The sequence below is a fragment of the Zootermopsis nevadensis genome, unplaced genomic scaffold, assembly GCF_977971745.1.
Source record: "Zootermopsis nevadensis isolate Lab colony 2312 unplaced genomic scaffold, Znev_1.0 Znev_ptg000032l, whole genome shotgun sequence".
In the NCBI taxonomy this organism is placed as follows: Eukaryota; Metazoa; Arthropoda; class Insecta; order Blattodea; family Termopsidae; genus Zootermopsis; species Zootermopsis nevadensis.
This window is the reverse complement of record NW_028259164.1, coordinates 1470922-1492965: the sequence shown is the minus strand read 5'-3', so window position 1 is coordinate 1492965 and position 22044 is coordinate 1470922. Positions and strand designations below refer to the sequence as shown.

The window sequence follows — 22044 nt, the reverse complement described above, 5'->3', positions numbered from 1 at the left end:
TCTGATCAGTAAAATTTCGTCATACATTCTTATGAAGCATAAACGAACGGCATATGAAAATGACATTCCACTGTAAAGTCAGGCTTGCCAGTCAACAGATATGCTGCTTCGGGGTCTTAAAACTGCAATTTAACTCTCGAATCTTCCGTGCGTTACGCATGGGGAATCTATGTTCATAATTCAATGACACGTAGGACACATCCTTTGCTTTATACGTAACATTTAAGTTCTCATGAGACCCAATGTAGTAGCATACAATAACATTTGAGCCATCAAACAATAAAAACGAACTTGTACAACAAATTCACTGTCCGAATCCATGATCATTTAACAATCATATCCAAAACGTTTCTAATCCAGTGACTCGTAGATAGATATCAACGCTTCGGAGGTATATATTGCCTCCATCTTTAGGGCCAAATTTGAACATATGTTCCTCCGAAATAGTATTGCCTCTCTAAAATACCACATGGCATTACAACTCATAAAAATCTTTGCAAATATTACAGCTCGTAGAATATGTAATCACTGTCAGTTGCCTTCTGTACGAATAAAAAAAAAAGACTCAATGCTATTGTAAAATAGCAATCTCGTCTCGTCTTGTGTGATGGCGTTATTAACAAAAACAAATCATGCTATAAAACCCACACGAGAACAGAAATTGTTTATAAATTTCTGACTGTAATGACTTCTTAGAATATAATAAATTTGATGGTTACAACATTTATAATGACGTATCCGTGTGCGTAATCCACAAGGCTAATTGTGGCCATAAACAAGTATTTTACTGATTAAGTTCTATATCGACGTTATGAGAAAAGTACGCGTTTAATTTTAAACATCCGTCCTTCCATTAACGCAAGGCTTGAGACATGTGCATGTCAGCTGCTTTAATCTCACGCAGACGTAAAAAAATCGGTAGGAAGGAAACCTTAAACAGCGTACATATTTTATCCTCATTATCAATATTATTAGTGTTACTTAGTGTTATAAATAAATAGACCTTGCATTCATGACATGTTTTAATGACGTCTTTGTCGCTGGAAAGCGAAACTGTCCACTCACCTCTACATAATGACAACGCAAAGGATGAATAGTGTCGTGTTTAAGAAAGCTAAGGGACAATTTTACTTTTGACACTTTCTTATGCATATAAAATATCACGTGTCATAAGCTTCTGTAATAGTATTCTACATTTCGATAACCGTTATCAGTTGAAGAAGAAATATGCATTCTTACTCAACGCATTCTCAAAATCGATAAATGTTTTGATTCTACAATCCATGTTCTGTTCTGCGAAGATTTTGTTGAGATTTGACAACGTCTATAGCAGTGGTATTCAACCTGGGGTACGCGAAGACATCTTAGGGGGTACGTGAAATTTAAAATATATATATTATTTTATGATAAACACTGAATAATCAGTAATGTAATTTATTTAATTTATTATAGATGTAGATTATATATTATGTATAACTTGAATTATACACCAACAACTTTGGGGGTATAAAGTTGAAGAGAAATTATATCTGGGGGTACGCGAACAAAAAAGATTGAATACCACTGGTCCATAGGATTAAGAGAAGTAATTTGTTTAGGTTAGGTTAAACGTTGAGAGCTCTCCCTTCAGAGGGATTTTTATTTTCGTCTTAACTATACTGCAAATAAGCTTCTGATTTTAATTATTAATTCGTTATCAATTTTCGCGTCACTGTGTTGTTGTCTCACTATGAGTCTTATTTTTGCTCACAAATTCTGTGATAATCGACAGAGGTAAACCTATCCCAGCAACTGAACTAACAAATGTTATTTATAAATTCAGATGACGTCCAGCGTTAAGATGTGAACGAATTTCTCGCACTTTGTAAATTCTTCGTATTCAATTGCAAATAAGGCAGAAACATTACACGAGGCAGAGAAGGCGAGCTGCAGCATTCCGTGACAAAATTCCAGTACACGTCTTTTAATTCCAATATGGAAAGCTGTCAGTGGCTTCTATTGATATACACGACTATTATCTGTTTTACACCGTAAAATAATTGCCACAAAATGCACTTAATTTACCGTGACATTTCGTAATCTTGGTTTACATGCTTCAGTTATTACACTGTCCGTCCTTAATACAGGTAAGCTATTCGTTGCTTTACACAAATCCCCCATGACAATGTCTGAATAAATTAGAGTAAAACGAAGACTACCAACAGATTTGACAATCGACAACAGCTATATGAGACTATTCCCTGATGCGATTTACGCTACGATTCTAAATACTACGCCTTTGTATCCTACAATGTAGTCTAAAAATACTTCGATATTCATCAGTAACATTAGTGTACACTTCTGCCAACCGAATCAGTGACGAATAATGTTCCCGATGCCTGGTGGCCCACTGCCTGCCAGACCGGGGCATCCGCCACTGACAAGCCTTCACTAGAAACGCTTACAATAAAAAATCAAGAAACACTAACAGACTAAAACATTTTCTAAGTCCTCCTATTAGTATTGTATTCATCAATTAAGAAACGATTGAATAGAGAAGGCATCCACATAAGAAGGATAGAGATTATACAACCAACCGCCGATAGCCGATAAGGGGGTAACCCTGCAGCTGTGCTCCTGGGCAGGAGATGGGGAAAACCCCCCACAGTAAAATACCCTATCTTCGGGAAAACGGATTTGGAAGTTCAGGATTGGATTCATCAGGATAAGTATGGGGACCAGTGGTGAGCTCTGGTGAGCACGGTAATAAACAATGAAACTTCGGGACCCATAAAGGGGGGGGGGCAATTTCTTGCCTAGCTGAGGGTGCTGTTAACTTCCTAAAGACTCTGCTCCAATAAGTTAGTCAATTCAGGAAAGCATTATCGCAACAGAACTCAGAAAAGCGCAGAATCCCACACTCACCCAAACGAGCGGCCACTTCACAAGATGAGTCTTTTGAACTCACCGTTTGACGGTGTAGAACTGCTGACTTCATGAACGTCCATAAGAAATCACTACCGTACGGTGGAGCGTCCTTACAGAGAGAGCTTTTACTGGGACGCAGTCACGTTATTTCATGGCATATATTAACTAAGGTCTTCACGTACGACAATAAAATAAGGCTTTTTCTATTTACAAAAAAATAAATAAAATAAAATTGTTCACGAATAACCATTCACCTTACTCGCACTAAACCATCCTGCGCTACTAGGAAGTTAAATCTGCAAGTACTCCCACATGTCCAAAATTACGTCGCAATGCTCAGTGGTTTACTTTACACAAAGTCTCATTTAACCTCTTTAAAACATTCATCATACACTTTGGATTGACTAAATTATGGGACTCGATTATCGACAGGTGCAAACACACATATTCGATAATATTCTACATAACATCTTGATTGCCCTGGGGTCCATCCAGCCTCGCATCCAACGGGTAAACAGATGAGGGGTAAAACTAACAACTCATCTCCAGATAGTATCGAGGTTAAGAATAAGTGGAGCTATACCTCCACTCCCCCATACTCCACAGCACGGTACTTATTAAGCTCTAGGTATAACTTTACTTTTCTAGTCTTAAGAACAAGTTTCCTCAGAGCTGTAAGAGATTCACGAATTGGATAAACAATCCATTTCTTCATTCTTCAGTGATGGATATAAAAGAACATGATACTTCAGTTAGTCCGAGAGAAATTGGGTATTTCCAATATCACCAATTCCTGCCCTATGTCCTCCGATCTCAGGTGCCTTGATCTGATCACGCTAATAATATCTGACAAACAACACATTAAAGTGCTTCATACTAACATACTTAGTCCAATCTCTTGTTACTTCCTTCCTGGTAGGTACACAGGACAAAAAGTTGTCAGTGGAACCACGGTTCCGGAGAATTTGACGTAAATACGTCTATACGGAAAGGAAGTTTATATATTGGCTTTATTCTAAATATTTCCTTTATACATGCTTTACGATTGAGATAAGTTTGATTAAGACATTGCTTATTTAACTTGAATTAGTTACGCTTAAGATGGCTCTGTGGTAGCTGAATGTAATGTAAAGTAATGTAATGTAATATAATGAAATGTAATGTAATGAAATGTAATGTCATGTAATGTAACGTTTCCTAGGTAACAATTCTGAGTAAACACGACGTTCCCTAGGTACACTTGTTACACTTTTTCGTTTCCCTTTTTCGTTCCACTTTTTTGCCGAATGACCCTTCCTTATAGACGTATTTACGTCAAAAAAAACAACAACATACAAGCACTCCGACATACATACATGCCAGGAGCGGAATTTGAACCCTAAAACCCAGAATTCAAGAGACCCTTTAAAACCCTGTTGTCAACCTAAGAAGGCATATACTTAATTCGTATATTTCACTACGTATCTATTAATGCAGAATAGAAAATGGTAAAATATTCCTTGTAAGCCTAACCACGAGCAATATGAGTTAAAATTCTAAGAATCCAGCAGTAAGAATAGACATAAACTCAAGATGGCTGTCTTCTGGGTTATTGCTTCGTGTAGTCTGGTAGAAGTTTACCGATCGCCCTGAAAATGGAGGCAGCAATGACCTCTGAAACGTCGGTAAACTTCTATCACACTGCACGGCGCAACAACCCAGAAGACAGCTTTCTTCAGACTCACCGACGAAAAAACCTCAAATCCTACAGACACAACCTCAACGAGCTAAGCTCTGGTGTCTTATCTGTAGCACAGAGTTTTTCAGGCCGTTCAGTGGTTCACATTGACTGACCTGGGAAGGTAAACGTTATCCTGCCTCGAAACGTGTGATAATTCTCAAGAAACGCTACTCCATTTGTGTACACAAACTTGGTATAAAGAAGTAATGACACGCTGGTATCAGTGGCGGAACATTTTACCTGCCGTAAAACCTGGAGATAACAGATCACTTGGCAGACCTAAGAGTAGAAGGGACGATAATATTAAAATGGGAGTTTAAAGAAATAGGTTGTGAGCCAAGTTGCTGGTTTTCAAAACACTAGTGAATCTTCTGGTCCCAAAGCGACAGGGAACTTAGCCAGTTGAGCGATAATTATTTAAGAATATAACTACCACACCTACAAACATTTGAACTTCTTTATATGAGTGTTAACGTAACGTGGTACTGATTTGAATTTCAGAACTACGTTCAAAGATAAAGATAAAATCCACACATGTAATTGATTAAGCACCGAGTTATGAAGACTGATTAATTAAGCACCATGCATTATTAACTTTGGCTCTGTATGGAAGATATTCGACAGTCTTCTGATCAGGGCGATTTTTTGTGAAATTTTAAGTTTCATAACGTGAATTAACACAGTGAAATCAATTTTTTGTGGGAGTTAATAACTTATCCTAGGATTGAGCTTAAACAGTTATCTCTTTTCTTTAGAACTGGTTTGAAATATTCCTGATGGTCACATTCCCTCAATGTACCTTTAAATTTTAACCTAGCCCATCATGACGTCTGCTCTGTAAGTAAATTTATAATTTTCCTGAAGTAATTAATCTGGTTTTTGAGTATAAAATTGTTTATACACACAGAAGAAAATTATTTAATTTGTAGATAAATTATTTTCCAAAAGAATATAAGCTGATTAGTGCATAAAATGATATATTTTACAGAATAAATTAATCTGATTTCTGTATAACCTTCAACTTGTTTATGTAAGATCGGTTTCAGTATTGCTTTCCCGAGGCTCCTAAACAAATAAGTCACACATTTTGTTGTCTTGTCACTTCTGGTTTATCATCTAAAACTTTTTGTGATGTGCAAACCACCCAAGAGACAAAATCACGTACAATTTACGCATATTCTACTCAATTTCCTCGTACCGAAATAAAAATTTGTGTAATCGTATTGTTACTTTCTCACGTATTTTAAGCGCTCTAGTTTTTACTCGAACCTTCTGACAATAGGGCACCAAGCCCTTCGCCGACTGCACCCAAGTCCATCTGTATCTTGTGTATACTTGAGGTGGGAACTGTATGCTCACCTTGCCAGGGCTGATAACAGCCAGTCCAGATATGGCCACATCCTGTGTGTGAGTGGGGGCTGGACACACAGGCATGCCCTTGTCTGACCCAGCTTCCTTGTTTCCGCACCTCTGAAGCTCAGTGGCGGATTTTTAATACAATCTCGTAAGTCGCGTAAAATTAAAGAAATCGAATTTTAATTTCTGCTTGTTCTGAGACAATCAAGTAAATGCTAACTCTGTAAAGGAGAGTAATTCTTAAAGTCACTCATTACCCTGATAAAGGATGCAGCAATCACCTCTGAAACGTCTGCAAACACGACAAAAAGAATTCCAGGAAACCTCATCTTCATAAACGCTGCTCTGAGAACGTGGATCTCAAATATACTTTTTTAATTCTGTATTTGATAGTCTGCGTCTAGCGAGGATGGGAGAGATGAGAAATGTGTACAAAGTTTTTGATAAAAGACTGAGGAAAAGAGCCCACTATGAAGACATAGGCATAGATGGAATGAAAATATTGGCTGTTACAAAAGTGCTTTGAGTGGGTGCGGTGTGGATTCACCTGGCTTGGGACAAAAACCTTTCGCAGGGTTTTTGTGACTACGATAATGAACTTTTGGGCTCCATAAACCGTGCAAAGTTTCTTGGCTATCGGAGCGATTACAAGCTACTCAAAGAGGACTCTGTTCTGTACAGAGAAATTGTCATTCTCAGTATGGCGGAAGCAGATGTTTGAAACTGAAGCTTTAGAATTAAAAATTACGCGTCGTTCCGTCGGTGCCATCCTGGTTTTACCGCGACTTAGAACAGAATCCTGTACTATTCACCCTTAGACAAGACGGTCCACTGTTACTGGCCTCAGACTGCAGGAAACTTGCAAAGGAAGTTCTGGGCGTTGGTACGAGATAGCTAATACCTCACCTTGGTTACACATGGTGTTTGTACTTTGCAGGACCCCCACCGGAATATGGTCTGCAGGCACTAGAGGTGATTACACACAAAGCTCTTGGCAAATATCATAAAACATCTCTCTTACAGATTATACACGTATGACGACAACTGCTAATGTTACATATACCACCATAGTCCCTGCTTTTGTTTCTACCATTTAGATAAAAATGGTTATCGGTTGTCGTTTGTGTTACAATAATTTATCTCTGTAGTAAGCATAGTTTTTTTTTTTATTTGTAGTGTTCTGTCTGAGGACAGGTCCATATAAACAGGATCCTTCCATCCTTTTCTCGGACTGGGACCTGTTCATATACGTTCTTGGCAGATGATCCAGAAGTGGTTTGCCATTGCCTTCTTCTGTGTGTGAATGGAGTAATTGTTAGGATGCCACGGAGAAACCGGGGAAGCCCCCGGAGGAAAACTCCGTGACGCCTAGACCACGGCCTTGCCCAACACAAGTTATAAATTCGGGCACCGCCGGAAATCGAACCCGACACCCCAGGATTACAAGGCCTGCGTTCTAACCGCTAGACCACCGTGGCGGTGTATAACGGCGTATAATTTTGTGATGTTCGTGAACATAAGTCAGTAAAATGTGTTTATCAGCAGAATGCTTTGGATGGTGTTCAGTGTGAATATGACCCCAAGAAAAGTGTACACATTGGCGCTCCAAAAAATGTTTTTGACGCTAGGTCACGTTCGTCATTGTTGAGCTGTCTTCCGAGGTCATTGTGAGAAACGTGCTCCAACAATGTCCTTGAGGGGGGGGCCTTGCTGTATCATGTGTTCCGAGGTCACTCTTGGACAATAATGTGTTCCAACAAAGACCTCGATTCACACAGGTGCTCAAATAAGACCGATTGCAATGCGGGTTGCCAACCTCCTAGTAAAATCGCGACTGACAAACGCGGACTGACCCATAAATTACACTTCGCTCACGCTAGAGTTTGTATTTTTGTGGTGTATTAAACGACGCTGTCAGTAGATCACGTTCGCGCGTGTGGGAGACACGAGAAAACATTCATTACACAAGATTGAAATAAGAGGTACACAAGAATGATTATTCTTGGCTTCGTGAGGAGAGAGACGGTAGCTGTCTAGGGAAGTCCATTACCACTGCTGACTGCGTTAGAAGGAACGGGGGGGGGGGGGGGGGAGGGAGAGTCCAGAGTAGTGATCTCAGGTCTGGACCATGCGCAAGGAGAGGAGAGAACTTAAGATTAATGATTTGTCTCTCCAAACAGCATTTTTCACGTCTTGAGATGCAGCAGTTAAAAAACGATCCGAGGTGGTGACTGATTCTCGGAGTAGGCCATGAAAGTTGTAATTGAATGGATGTCTCTTTATATTACCTTCGATTTTGTCGTAAACTACTTAGATAACCAGATTCTTATTAAGAGCATTTAAAAACAGGAACACGTCACGTTAAATACCACAAGCGTCTGTGAACTTGGTTTGTGTGTGGGGGTCGGGGGATACGTTCGTCTTGCCCCCGATGTCCGATGGGTTACACTGTAAAAGTTACAGACTTCTGAATTAGATAATCACTCTCAGAAAAATCCCCTTGAGGGTGTGACGTGATGTTGCACAAAGCACGAATTTTACTAGACAGCTGGTGTTGCTGCTTCCCACTTCGTGTGTTTCTTATGAGACTAAGAAGCGTGCTCATGAAGAAATCCACCAGATTATATTTTGGGGTAGATAATTTATTAGTTTCCCAGAAGACATGAAGTGCGATGATACAATAAGTAGCAAAAGAATGGCCAGGGGGTCAAATAAGGGTCTGTACTGGCAACGTTGATACTCCAAAGAGCAGAGTCCTTTTGGAGATGTTAATAAAACTCTCAGGTAGTCAAGAAATTTCCTGCTCTAGATTAAACCCTAAGGTTCATTACCGTGTTCAATAATGCCCGCCAACCGTCTCTATCCTGAGCCAGATTAATTCAATGCACACACTTCAAAACTATTTTCCTAAGATCAATTTTAATATTATCCTCCCCGAGAGAAAGACAGAAATAAAGAAAAAAGGAAAATTAATCTGGAACAACAAAATTGAATGCTTTAATTCGAATTGGGGGGAGAGGGCATTTTCGAAAATTACTCAGTACAGATCACCAACCTGTACCTACTTCTTCGTACCGCTGACATAACCCGAAGTAGTTTTAAAATAGGCATACATAGCGCTAAAAGCGAACGTCGATCCACTGTACACTGTTAACATGGTGGTCACATAATTACCCTTGATGTCATTGCGGCCTTCCCCCCTTCCCCCCTTCGTCGCATTGTATTTTGCGCACGAGAATGGCTGAGGTTAATCTGTAAAAATCCCCCGTACGTACAAACTACCCCATCCGCCCACCCCCAGTGACATTTGCGAGGGCTACATGGCAATGTTCTAGCTAACAGTCAATCTGGGAAATGCACCTTCTAGCCCCAAGCGATAAAAAATTTCGCTAACAGAGGGCAAAAAACACTCTTCTATCAGCTAATTGACTTTGATACCAGTTTTTTTCCATGAAAATTGTTTATAAAAGAACTGGTGACACAGTCACACAAGAGACTAATTCAATTACATGGTGAAAAATATGTTTGTTACTTAATATTGGGCTAAACAAATGTTCATGAAATGAAATGAATGTAAAATCTGCGAGCCTCTCTATGATCTAAAACTCTTTGGATAAATCACGCTGTGTGGACAGCAGAAAGAGAATTCAGAATAATTTACTGCATTTATAATTTGAATTATATGGTAAAAATATCGTAAAAATCAAATAAATATAATTTTCAATTTCTTACAGAAAAAAAAAAGTCAATATGATTTTCATAATAATACGTTATTAGAGTGATCAAACGAAGGAGGATTAGATATACTGGTCAGTCCTGAAGATGGAAACAGCATATTACACCGAAACGCTGGTGTCATCCTGCCAGACTGCGCGGCATTACAACATAGAAGACCGATTTGGTCAATTTCACCGCCGAGAGAACGCGATTACACTCCGTAAAACATAATATAATCATTATAAATTCTATGTCAAAATTTCTGTATAATACGTCTTTTCCATGTGACCGGAGCAAGTAGCCTAGCGAAGACGAGGTACATGGCTAGATGAGAGATAAGATGTGTACCATTTTCTCTACTGCAGCTTTGTATAGAGTTACCATCACGTTTTCCAAGTAGTTGTTCGTGGGCATGCGCTGTTGTATTCTGTGTGGAATCGGGATCGCGGACACAAAAACGGGTTCACATGGGAAATGACCAAACGATAAGGAAAGTCTGTTCTTATAGGTAGCGTGTTCAAATGTGCGTACTTGAGTGATATTTCATTCAGACATATAGGTTACTAAATAATCTAAACAATTTATAATTGAACCTTCAACTATATTATTCATGTCAGCATTAAATTACAGTAAAATTTCATCTCACAAGTTCACACAGTCATAATGTTGGTATTACTGATGTCAGGAAATTATAAATCACGAATGTTTACAGGCCTCTACTGGTGTCATGAACATTCCAAGTTTTATTAAAACAGTTATTTTGTTTAAATTTCATTAGAAAAAAATATATGAATCAGGCATAATGATACCATAAGCCTATCGTTTCTTATAAATACATAAATTAACTCTGGAGTTTATTAAAAATTATACGTCTTACTGGCAGTAGAGAGATGACAGGTTTTTTTAAATAGTTTTACAGACAAAATGCTGCGATAGTATATTAAAACAAGCCATGAACTTTTCCTTCCCTATCTATAAATTATAATCAACCCACAATTTAATTCTACATAAACTATCTAGTTAAAAATTCCACGATACGAGTTTCTGCGCACATTAGAACTCGGCCACGGCGTCCACTCGTCCCGCAGACTAATTAAAAGGTATACAAACCTCAGGACGCAATTGTGAGCATTGCCGATTCTGCACGAGTACCAAGGTGCATGCTCAAACCTAAATGCAACTAACTACGACATTCTGATTGCATCTTTCTATTCCTAGCATTGTACGTACAAAATCTGCAAAAAAAAAAAAAAGGAAAAGAGATTCCGAAGTGGCTGAGATGGAAAAAGAAGATATTGCTTAGTATGTAGTTTACTATTACTAGAATTTTACTAAAATTATCTCTCACGTCTAACGTAATTACCTGCAGAGTTAACAAGTTCCCTGTTCGATCTATAGACCTATCGAAATGTTGCGGATTCTTTAAAAGTCGATTTATATCTATATCTACTTCAGACTATCGTATTTGTTTAACGATGTTGATTACCGTATTCACAAGGCCCCAGCCATCTGTCCCTATCCTGAGCCAGATAAATCCAATCCACCTCCCCCCAATGAGATTTTAGGCGACTGTCTTCTGGGATTTTACGTCGTGTAGTCTGGTACAAATTTATCGACGTTTCAGAGGTGCTTGCTGCGTCTAAATTCACGGCGACGACGCAATAACCCAGAAGACAGCCATCTTCAAGATATTCTGAACTGCGTGGCAGAATTAGTGTAATTTAATGCGCTCTTAATATCTTGATTATTACAGGAGCTCAAAATAATTTGTATATTGAGACGAAACAAGATGTCTGATTCAAAGTTCAAAGTTCGAGACCCATATGTCGCCCTCACGGACGACGGTTGGAAAGTATATTCTAAGTTTGTTTGTCAAAAGAAAGGAAAAAAAAAAAAGACGTATGGAAAGAAGGTCCACAGATGGCCATCACTTGCAAGGAAGGAAGGCGACAAAGATGGACAAACCAGCTAAAAGGACGTAAGGAAAAAACTAACAGACAAAAAGAAAAGAAGTTATATATTTATAAAGAACGTTTAGGGCGTAAGACTAATAAAAAGTTTAACTGCAGCGGCAGGAGACAACTGCAGCGATGCGGGGGTCTACCAGTTACGTCATCGGGCGGACACAGGGCCCATGACAGGGTGTACATGTGGCCTGCAGTAGTTTTTATCCCTGCGCTCAACATGCGATAGCGAATCGCGAGTTGACGCAACCATAAGAAGGATTCGTTTCCTCTCTTGAGTTAAGCGATTCAGGAACGCGGTTACATGCAGCTGCATGACTTAACTATCCAATGTACGTGGGTTTCATGTATCCTTTGAAATTTCACAAGGCATTCCGGAGGTACCCTGTTCAAATCCCCCCCATCTGGTTACAGGATACCCTGACTGAGAATCGATACAGGCGAACATCACGACAGCGTCTTGAAATAAACCGCGACTGTTTCCTTCCAGATCCTTACCCGTTAAACATTCATGGTCGATTTTCAATCTAGTCTAGCGTTATATGACCCACGTAGTAGGAACAAGTTTGTAAAGTTTTTACTTGCAATTTTAAATCTCACTTCCCCCGCCCAAAATTTTTTAATGAATATTTTGTAATTATTTCATTCCATTAAGCAGAATATTTCTTGATAAGCTAATAGTTGTCCAACTAGTCAAGAAATTCTACGCCCACCACCGAACCCAAGCCTGATTCAGATAAATCACTTCCCCTGTACTTTTTTCTCCCGGTCAGGTTTTATAACACAAATTTTGTACACATTTTTAATTTCTCCTATTGTGTAGTCTAGTGTTATCAAGGATAAACATTAAAAGAGAAATGATGACAGTTCATGAGTACAAACAAGTACCTTAAAGTCGTGTATATTAAATATACAACAGGAAATGAACAATAACGTCACGAAACTATAATAAATTATAAAATTTTGTGTGTTCCGTAAGTAAATTTGTAGTCTATATAATGAAATGGACAATTATGCCTTAACTTTAAACACTCGCTGCAAATAACATACCGTAACAGACGAGAGAGATATTTTAGACCAGACTCCTTTTGACGGAGCACACCGCAGACACATGTAAGCCAGGTCTGTGGGTGACAGGACCCTCTCCAGTGACAGACACAAAGCTTCTGGAACATACTAGCGCGTCCTGTAACAACCGTCTCGTGATAGTTACTGGATTCAATATTATTTGCCTCGGAGTTCATCGGCGTAACCAGCAAATTAAAATTTTCTCACTGCGAGAAACAGACACTTGATTACTCTTACAAAATAAATCCAGGTTCTAAAGACGAAAAGATATAACACATATAATAATATTATTTAAAACCGTAGCCCCGCGTAGTGATTAAGATTGTAATTACTCAACACTTTGTGCATTAAAACTTTCATAGCCTAATAGTAACCACCATTATGACAGAACGGTAAAAATAGAGAGAAGGAATAATTTATATTAAAGAACAAATTCCCTTATATTAACTAACTATTAAGACGCTAGACGTTTGAACTACTAAAACTATATCTTGTTATTGTTTTTTTTATTTTTATTATTGAAAATGACATATTATAGTAGGAAGCATGTTGACGTAAGTTCTAGACGTCTATTTTAGGTAGAATTTCAACGCTGTCCTGGGGGGGAATTTATAAGAACTCAGCAAAGTCAACCAGGAGGTCTTCAGGCCAGAACCGAACACGAGATCTCTCGACTCCAAAGCAGGAAATTTATTCTTATTATAATTATCATTGTAATGTGAGTCGTTAAACGTCAGAGTAGTCTGAAGAACACTTGCGTCACCTTACAATGCCTCAGTTTCAACCAAGTACTATTTGTCCCAGCAGAATTGAACGAATTTAGCATAGAACGTTCCTCCTAAGAATGGACCAAAAAAAAGTTGACCCCTCTGTCCGCGGGACCCTCACAAATGGCGGATGTCTGCTCATGAATGACCACTACAGTATCTTATGAAAAATGACACCTATACGAAATGGCAGATAACAAAGATTATCATCACAAATAGGGACACGTTTTGTGCGTAAAAGTTCGTTTTACTCAGGGAGGGGTTAACCCCTCAATCCCCCTTCCTTTCTGATGGTCTTCGATTCATTTTATAGATTCATATTCCCCCTAGTACCACATATGAAAAAGGCATGGGTTGGGACGAAAATATAGGGTAGAATTTGAGATATTTAGTAGACATGGCAACCAAATATATTTATTGCAGTTAGTATTGCTTAGAATTACAACTTCTCTATTAACCATTTATTCATATATTTTCAGTTTCAGTTAATCTGCTACTTGAAAGACCTGGATTTGTAACTATTAAAGATGATATAATTGGACGTGCTTACGACACACAAATTTTTAATTAACGTTTGTATTAAATTTTTCATTCGAGAACAGAGTTAAAATTTCACCACCAAGTTTGCGGAATAACTTATAGACACAATTTCCTATACATATTTTACATTGGAATGTGTTTTATGACAAACTACCTGCTTTAACAAACAACAATTCTGCATTTTACCCACAGAGATTTTTATGTGGTAATTATCATTCTCACTGTAAACAGCGATTATTTTCTCAAACAGTATTAATCACTTGATCTTTGTAATGGTAAAGTGTTGTGTTTTCTTCGCGGTACGGACCGAATTATTAAGTATTACATAGATGAGCTTCGGTTTTAAAAGGTGAGAATTTCTTATCGCAATTACATCCTCTCTCACAAGTTCAAGTATTATTTTCAAAATCCCATCCTGAAAGAAACTGAATCTATATTTTTAAGTTTAAGGCGAGGGACAAACGTTACACAAATTGTACCTAGTTTTTAAACTGTATATACGATTTTAGAACACACTATGATCAAGACTCATCTTAACATTCACGCAAGTACATATTTGTAGCAACCTTTTTCAACAGTTTTTAAGTTATGTCCATAAACCCGCCATTGTGGGGATTTTAAAATTTTCCAAACCAAGGGAAATAAATAAAAATCAAAGGACTGACCAATACCAACAGGTTGGGAATCTGCCTCAAAGACTTTTATCATAATATTCTGAAAAACCCTCAACAGACTTCGGTCAGTCAAACCACGAAGTTATCCGCAATACACATACATTTTGCAGCTCGTGTATACACATCTATTTCATTGCATGACAAGGCAAAAAAAAGGGAGATAGAAATATGGAATACGAAAATAGCAAAAGAGGGAAGTATTCTTTTGAGATCTGAAAAGGCACTGGTTCCATTCTTCTGTTATTCACCCCTCGTGGTTCGCCTTTCATTCAGCATCTCTGTTCAGATTCATAACGTTTGCCTCTTCCTGTCTCTCTCAAAACGGTGCTTGCTATGAGCCCAGATGTTTTCAACGATTGGGTTGTGTTCGGTCCATTGGGTAAACGGTCAGTTCTTTAGCGGGTCAAGGCCTGTGATGCCGCTCTTTTGAGATCGGCTGACGGCTGATACGAGCACAATATGAAGCCCTACACACACATAAATGATTGACGTAACATCTGTGCTCGATCGACTGTCTAATTGCTCTTACAGTTTAAGTATAATTCTAACAAATAATTACCCGCAAGGAATGTGGACAGATTTGAGAATTTTTGAGAATATTTTATTCTAACAGACAGGAAGTAAGATGAGGTTGGAGGGAGAAGAATTATTAATCGTACTATAAACTAACATGTTAAGATCATTGAGCCTGATGACGGAAGATAGTGTTTCTCCGAAACGACTTTTAATTTGAAATTGACACGGCCGAACGTCCGAGAGGATTTTATAACATTTATTCGTCGTGAAATTTTAAATATTATATTACAATTTATACTAAGATAGCTGTCACCAGGGTTATAGCGCCGTGCACTCATCGTCCTCATGATGGAGACAGCAAGGACCTCTGAAACGTCGGTAACCTTCTACCAGACTACACGGCGCTACAACCCAGAAGACAGACATCTTCGGACTCACGGCCGTGAATACCTCAAATCCTACAAAATTTGTACTGTTTAGAAAATTTTAATGTCGTCGTTAAAACAATAACGATGATATTGGTGAAGCATGTAGCAGGCGTGATGAACAAGAAAAATGCCCAAAACGTGTAGTCAGGAAAACTGAAGGGAAGATACGGTAACTAAGAGGAACTGAGACACAGGTGGAAGGTTACATTTGAATCGATTATGATGGTTTTGGTAGACTGAGTTCAATCGCTAGAATATGATCTAGCAGTAGATTTTTGTAAACACGATTATAAACGGCCGAATTTCACCATGAATGTACAAGTTTTCGACTAGCTAAGCGATTACTACTGTCTAAAAAAAGACTCTAATTCACAGATGTTGGTGTATTGAATATATGATTTATTTATTCGTTCTCTGATCAACTTGTAGGGATATTTAGAGTACGGAGAAGCTAGTGTGAACTATCACTTGTAAAGAGCCTTGTTTTAGAATAAATTTGAGCGTCCTATAGAACGGAACACTGCAAAATAAAGTTTGTCCCACTAAACGCCATGTAGGCGTTTGGGGTGAGTGGAGGTATAGCTCCTCTTTTCCTTGACCTCGGCACTAGATGGGGGTGAGTGGTCAGCATCACGCCCCGGCAGGCTTTACCCCCGGGAAAGGACCCCGATACCCATTGTAGAGGAGGCTGGGTGGGCCCCAGAGCCGGTCTGGACGCAGAGGCTAGAGGAAAAATCCTCTGCCCACGTCGGGGATCGAACCCCGGCCGTCCAGCCCGTAGCTAGTCACTATACTGACTGAGCTATCCCGGCTCATAACACTGTAAAATATTCCAGTAAATTGTAAGTGAATTGGGCTACTTCGTGTCAAAAGTAGTTTAGAAACAAAAAAGAGTCCTTTGTTGATACAGCGGGGGGGGGGGGGAGCTGGCTGTAACAAATGGTTTTTTATCGGTACTCCATTCGTGTTCATGTCGGGGTATCTATCTGATTGTTTTCTGAAAGAGAAGGCCGGGCTGAATGGACGAGTTCAGCAGACCGCGATTGAAGAATGGTTCACAGATTTGTCCAAGTCAATCTCTGACGTAGAGAGAACAGTGTAAATCTACGAGCAGTCTTCGGGGATGACTGGGAGCAGTGGTCAATGCCTCCTATGGACAGAAATGTATGTAAACAGAAAGGGAAAAAGTTTTAACCCTTAAAAGCCTTAAAAAAAAGAGAGAGAGATACGAGAAATTGGGGGCAGAATAGCGATAGTATTACTGTTTTAAAAAGGGGAGGCATACATTTTTGATTTGCTGCTACGAAGGTTCCCATGTAGTGCCCGATCGTCTTTGTGGTAGACCTAGGTTTAGTAAAGTTAAGACATTTGGAAGTATAAAATGTGGGAGTAGGATTTAAGAATTAAGTCCGTACCGCGAAGAAAACACAACTCTTTACCATTAGGAAGATCAACTGGTTAACGCTGTTTAAGGAAATAATCGCTGTTTATTCTGAGAATCATACGAAACACATAAAAATAACCTGTGGTAAAATTTGCAGAGTTACTGACAATTAAAATCAAGCGACACATACTTTTACCATACTGGTTTAAAGGGTTATTCCGAATGTAATGTTTTCTGAAACGCAAACATTTGCAATTAATTTAATTTCACCTAAATGATTAGGTAATGGAGTCCGTCACGAAATGGTAATAGAAACTCATTCAATCAATAAATTCGCCACTTTTTATGCAGCTCGGAGGTCCATTGTCACGTTCACACAATAATCAATCATTGGTCTCCGTATCATGGACAAGATTAATCCACCCCACCTATTACGACCCTGTTTTTTTTAATAATATCTTTCCTTATTATACTTTCTTTTGACTTTTCTTTATCCACATCCTGTGGGTATATTTGGGCAGTGTCCCTTTCTACTTTATTTAATTTTATTTAATTATCTTGTACGTAATTTATAGATTTAATTGTAGTATTTAATATTATGCAGTTTATTTTTGTTATATTTAAACTTGTTTGGATCTCGAAAATCTCATTAATGAAACAAACGAATTTAATTCAATTACTATTATTCACATAAAAAAGTCTGAAACAACGCAGGAAAAGTTATCTTCACACATCTGAAGACATTACGTAAATTTATCAGAATTGTTTGAAATTAGTATTGAGAGGAAGGTTAAGTTCAGAATGTGTGACCTCTAAGTGACCTCCAGTCGTAGTTTCCACCCCACCAGGGTCTCCAGTCTCCTAGGTTTATCCCAGGAGTCAGGGAGAGCAGGGGACGCGAGTTAGGGAGAGTCTTTTTCTTCCTGTGTAAATGTCCTAAATATAGACGCGGCTGGTTAAGATGTCCCGACGTTGCTGTTTCAGATTTAGGTAGAACCAGCTTGGAGGACAGCTTTCAAGCACAGTTCACTCCTCATTACCAATAACTGACCTCTGCCTGTCCATGAAGCTAAATTAATACAATTTTTATGAAAAACTTGAGGCTATGAATTAATTTAAAAATCGAATAAGTCAGATTACGTCACATATTACAGAAGACCTTTAGGTACAAGAACTCAAAAAAAAAAACAGTTACGTATTTTATCCTGTATAGATCCTGAATCTAATTTCTTAAAAAAGAAATTCAAAATGCAATCTTTATACTAGTTTTATTGTAGGGTTCCGTGCTGCATAGATCGACAGTAACAAATTAAAATTTGCTTTCACGAAGAGATTAAAGTCAGATAAATTTGGGAAATGCTTGAAACTATTCAATTCAAAATCTTTTGGTTGCCCCTTTGTGTCTAAAAACATAGATATTAAATTTTTTATATCTTAATTGCGTCATGTTTGTGTTTTATTGATACAATATTTTTATTTTCCGTCTATACACAAACTTAAAATAATGTTGTTTAAAATTATTTAAAATTATAACATTCTCAGTAGACACTGCATCTTGTTACAAGATGTAACAAGATGCAGTGTCTACTGAGAATGTTATAATTTTAAATAATTTTAAACAAAATTATTTTAAGTTTGTGTATAGACGGAAAATAAAAATATTGTATAGATATTAGAATATATAAATTACAACAGGTCTTAGAAATAGGATTTCGGGGGTTGTGAACTGGATACAACGTTTCAGAGATGCTTACTTACTACGCCAATCATTATCGTCCTGTTGACGGAGACAACAATCAACTCTGAAACGTCGGAAAATTTCTACCAGACTACACGGCGCAAAATCCAAGTAGACAGTCATCTTCGTAAGTCACACATGTTTCCTAGAAAAACTGAACCTCATATGCATTATAACAGAATATTTTTAAAAAGCGGGATTATGTATGAACTGGTCAGTAGTGATAACCCTCACGGAAAAAGGTGTATTTAATAATACAAAAGAAAAACGTTTCAGACAAACAAAAAGCACTTCTTTCTACACTGGACCAGTGGAGGCGATGCATAATCTGATCGCTCATCCTTTCAGCCATTGGTCCAGCATGTACAACATCCACTCACCCACTCAGAGTTTACAATTATACTGATCTAATCTTTACGTTTTAAAGCATTCTTTAAAAAGCGACATATTTGAGTCCACGAACATTTTAATTCTGAAGGAAATATCATTCTGAATAAACAATCTTCTTTCGCCGTCGGATAACAGACTTCATTTGTTTTGTTTAAGTTCTTTTTTTTTTTTTAAAAAAAAGGGTCTATTATGCGTTCTTTACATGAGGTAAATGCATATCTGAACAGTTCGCATCTGTCCGGCTACATCCTTATTACTTGAAAGGAAATTTTTTGGAATCTAAACTAAAAGCTGTCTGCGAAAATTAACTTTCGTTCATATTAATTTAATATGAACACCATCAAGGTAGTGATTAACAAAAACCTGCTTCGTACACGAAATGTCAAGACTGGAGAGAAATACGCAATGAGTAACTCTCTCAAATATTACGATAATCAAATCAAGGAAACGATGTGGGTTGGAAGGGGGGAGGAGTAGCGCGTATTAAGGAGACTAGAAATGCGTACTAAATTTTGTTTGGAAAGCGTAAAGTGAAGAGGCTACTCGGGACGTAGATCGAAGGATAATATTAAAATAAATCATAAGAAAATAGGTTTGGAGGGTGTGGATTGGATTAATCTGGGTCAGGATAAGAACCGATGGCGGGATTTTGTGAACACGGTAATGGACCTTTGGGTTCCATAAAAGGTGGGAAATTTAGTGACTCGCTTAGCCTGCTGTTGGCTTCTCAAGCAAGAATCTGCTCCATGGAATCAGTTCATAGTTGCATCCGTTGAACATAATATTCACCTCACAATAAACTCAAATCATATCTGCAAACGAGTAATAGCCACGCCTACTTAATATTCGGTAGGTCACGAGTTCAGATCTCGACCCTCTGACAAGCATTCCTAACATGTTTTTCATTATTTACAATCCCTTCAGAAAAATTCTGAGAGATTGTGCATTAAATTTTGATAGAGTTCGATTTCTTCATTCATCATTCAATTACCATCCAATATTTCTATCTGGTATAGTCTAAGATGCTGACTGCATCTTCAGATAAACCACATACAAATAGACAAGAAACCCAATTCATTCTCACACGGAAACAGCACAGTGTTCCCAAGTCGCTGGTCTAATCCTTTAGAAGGTGAACTAGCGAAAACAGACTGTGACAACGAAGCTTTAAGATGTTAAAGATTGGTAAATTTATTCTGAATTCCAATATACCAGTTCCGTATGTGAATGTGGGGACCCACAGTAAACTCTCTGTGGGAGAGGGGGATCTTGTCTTCCGTGAAACTAGTCAACAATCTTGTGTTCTAAGGTAACATCAATACAGATGCGACCTTGGGGGCCTTTCAACAACGGTACCTTGTCTTAACATGGGGGGTCATTATACACATAAATCAATTTTATGTGTTTCATTGTCCGAATGGCTACAACTGTTATGTTTACGGCAGTCAACGCGATAAATGAACAATAAGTAGTGTTCATCTTTTACATGAACAGAGGACAGCTCTGAGTCCAAGTAATTTTGAACATGGAGTAAATAAAATTAATAACATAAGAAATTTACGACCCTATGACTCACATTTAGAAAGAAACCATCTGATTAAACACACAACTTTGGCTTTCGGGGGGGGGGGGGGGAATCCGCGTCGAATGTTCAGTATCACCCAATGTTTCGACAAAAATTCCGGATGCCATCGTCAGGGTAAATCTGTACTACACATAATACAAAACAAAGATTCGTTTCTTTGTAACTGTGTAACACTGCAAGATAACATTATGGAAGTCTCTAACTTGCGTCCCATAAATGATCACTTTATATCTACAGCTTTCCTAAGTGAATACGTTTAAGTAAACACACAATTTCGCCCTACAAGGATCCAAATCTCAATCATCTATCCTTTGGCCAGTCACGTGACTAAGCTAAGTTACTACGCTACTCCGGCAACACAAATCGAGATCTATCAAAGAAAATCTTTACACTTAAGACAAAATAACACAACACAACATCTAAGGTAAGACATTTGAATCACGTAAGTCAATCACGGAGACACGGCAGGTGTAAAAACGAATAAATTCGTGTTTGGCATCGAGGAGTATACATACTGTGTCGATCTTTAAAAAAAACAAAACAATTTCCCTGATTAAATGGTCATGGCCCACGTAACGATGTGTTTTTCTACGTGGCATCCATACCGAATAAGTTTTCTCGCTGTTATAAATATCCATTCAATTGTATTAAGGTCTCTAAGTGACAGGATACCTTTGTTTGCAAAGTATATAAAATAAAATAAAAAAATCTCCAAACACAGAGTCTGTCGACAATATTTCAATATTAATGAGATTTATTTTTTACGTTCTTGCTGACAAGATTCCACTGCCATTTTCTTGGCAGACGCAATTCTCCGGCATTGACAGTTTATATGTGGGCAAACTCTCCAATGACAGTAAATTCTATAGTTAGCGCCACGGATTAAGCCTAAGATAAGTGCCCTTAAGTTACGTTGTCTATTATCAGGCGTCGAAACGGACACACAGACTTCTGCTGTAGAGTTTCTGAACCAGGTAAACGAGTTATCGGTAACAAAATTAAACCAGCTTTAAATTACGAAACATGAGGATATTAGAAAGTTTCGATGAATGAATGTTTATAAATAATCATTTTTCCCCCCAAGGGCATATTAAATAAATTCCGACAGTTAAATAAACATTTCAGAACAATAAATTATACTTAACTCTGTTTATGTAAGTGAAATTTAATTTGTCAAATCACATTGATAAAATTCACAAATGCAAATTGATGCAATTAAAAAGCAAGTTATGTACAAGTTTATTAAACCAATATAATTACGGAGTTAAGAATCATAATCTATTAGCGACA

General features: G+C 38.0%; 1 long non-coding RNA gene across 1 annotated transcript in view; it reads right to left on the bottom strand.

Moving 5' to 3' along the window:
- The window catches only part of LOC110841351 (uncharacterized), a 157450-nt gene that overhangs the window by 113287 nt on the left and 22119 nt on the right, over window positions 1-22044 (bottom strand). The gene's annotated exons all lie outside the window — the stretch shown is intronic.